This window comes from Penaeus vannamei, chromosome 8 (assembly GCF_042767895.1).
Source record: "Penaeus vannamei isolate JL-2024 chromosome 8, ASM4276789v1, whole genome shotgun sequence".
Lineage (NCBI taxonomy): Eukaryota > Metazoa > Arthropoda > Malacostraca > Decapoda > Penaeidae > Penaeus > Penaeus vannamei.
Genome location: NC_091556.1, coordinates 7374129 through 7376628, shown reverse-complemented (window position 1 = coordinate 7376628; position 2500 = coordinate 7374129). Strand labels below are relative to the sequence as shown.

Here is a 2500-nt window from a genome sequence, read left to right as displayed (position 1 = left end):
TTAACCCCGTCTCCTACATCATCTAGACACACGAAACGCCTTGTCTTTAAGATCTCTTCTACGAACGTATCAAGCCGATATCACAAGTCGTCTTCACCTTTGCCAAACGATAGAACACATCCTATAACGAAGAAGAGAAAAGCGAAAAAAGGGAAAAGAAAAAAACATAAATTATAACAAAAAACAAAAAAGAAGCGATACAACACACCTACCAGTAACGAAGGAAACGAAAAGAAAAAAGAAAAAGAGAAAAGGCGTTACAACACACCCTGTAACGAAGGAAAAGAAAAGAAAAAAGGGAAAAAGCGAAAAGGCGATACAACACACCTCCCTATAACAAAGAAAACGCAAAGAACAAGAAAAAAAAAGGAAAGAAAAAAACCCGCGTAAAATCTCCCGCCATTCTGACGCGCGCCGAGGCCTCCCATACGCGGGGAGGGAAAAATAGCCGCCATTGACACCACTGTAAGGCGCCGCCACGAAATATACCAGATCGGAGGCGTTTATCTAACGTCTGGGCTTCTCAGCTCGCAAATGATGGGCTGGGAAGGGGCTGGAAGGAGGCAGGACAGGGGAACTGGCAGGGGGGGCTTGGTAGGGGGTGCAGGGGAGGTTAGGTTAGCCAAGGACCACCCCCAGGTCTCATAAATACAGACCTCAGCTGTCAGTCGGCATCGCGAGGGGATTAAAGGAGGAGGCGGAGAATCCTTGAATATATATTGAGTGCTAAGGCTCGAGGGGATGTGCTTGTGTATACGTACGTGTAGGGGGCGGGCGACGCACATAATTAGAGAGAGAGAGAGAGAGAGAGAGAGAGAGAGAGAGAGAGAGAGAGAGAGAGAGAGAGAGAGAGAGGGAGAGAAAGATAATTAAACACCGGCCCCGTTTGTTGAGTTGAGGTAATGACTAGTTTATGAGGTTTCTTTAACGTGTCTTTAAGGCTCTTAAAAAAAAAAAAAAAAAATCAAATGAACAAGTGTCTGAAGATGAATCATATTTCCCGCCATTATTTTTTCCTTGTTTGTTAAGATGAATTACATTTCCCTCCATTTTTTAAAATCCTTTTTTTCGGATGCCGACCATTTGATAAAATCAAATTTCCCGCCACTTTTTCATTTGTTTTTATTCCCTTTTATACCGACCAGCTGATGACTTCCGGGACAAATTCCACAACTACCATTTTAAAAGCCGTGATTACCAACATGAATATGTCATTAACATAATGATATACCGTCATTGTACAGCACACAATCGGTTCATGTTTGTGTTGTGACAGCTGGACACATAAGGGTAGTGTTTGCTGTTGACATGCTCGAATTATGAGGACTGTTTGGAGCAAATCATAATAAAGATATTATTCGTTTTTGGAAATGTAATTTTGTGCGTATTGAAGATCTTGAGATAGCGTTCTGTTGCGAAGTGTTATTGTTATCATTGTTATTATTTTCAATATTCTTATAATTGTTATTTATTTCATTATTGTTATCATTGTTATTAATTGCATTATTGTTATCATTGTTATTGACTTCATTATTGTTATCATTATTTTTAATTTCATTGTTGTTATTATTATTTGTTATTATTATCATTACTACTACTTCTAACCCTACTACTGCTACTTTTACTATTATTGTTATCATTATTATTATTGTTATTATTATTATTATTATTATTATTATTATTATTATTATTATTATAATTATCATTATCATTATTATTATTATTATTATTATTATTATTATTATTATTATTATTATTATTATTATTATTATTATTATTATTATTATTATTGTCATTATCATCATTATTATTATTATTGTTGATATCATGTTTGGTATTATTATTATTTTTTATATTATTATCATCATTACTATCATCATTATTATAATTTGATTCGTTGTCATTATTATCATTATTTTCATTACTATTATTATTGTTATGATGTTTATTATCATCATTATTATCGTTGTTATTATTATTATCATTACTATTATTATTGTTATTATTATTATCATTATTATTATTAGTAGTAGTTGTAGAAGTAAATGTATTACTATTAATATCATTATCATTATTATTATTGTTATTATTATCATTATTATTCTTATTATCATGCTTGTTATTATCGTTGTTATTATTGTTATTATTACTATCATTATTATCATCATTATTATCATTACTATTATCATTATTATCATCACCATCATCATCATCATAATTTTTTTGTTATTTTCATTTTGATGTCATTTCCGGTAGCAGAGGTAATGATAAAAATACTCGTCTGAATATTGTCATTGTCATTATCATCATAATTACTGTTATCATTATCCTCGCCATTACAATAGGAGTAATAATAATGTTAATGATAACAGTAAAAACAGTGATAGTCATGATAACGATGGTAATGATAATGATGGTGATAATAACGATGATAATTATAATGATATTATTGATGATGGCAATAATTATGAATAATCATGATAACAATAATGATGATAAT

At 31.6% G+C, this 2500-nt stretch overlaps 1 long non-coding RNA gene across 1 annotated transcript in view; it reads left to right on the top strand.

Moving 5' to 3' along the window:
* Window positions 1–1449, top strand: part of LOC113802699 (uncharacterized) — a 79824-nt gene extending 78375 nt beyond the window's left edge. The window contains exon 4 of the long non-coding RNA XR_011398685.1: window positions 1–1449. This exon is cut by the window's left edge and continues 144 nt beyond it. This is a non-coding gene — a long non-coding RNA (uncharacterized lncRNA).
* Window positions 1450–2500: the final 1051 nt, after the last annotated feature.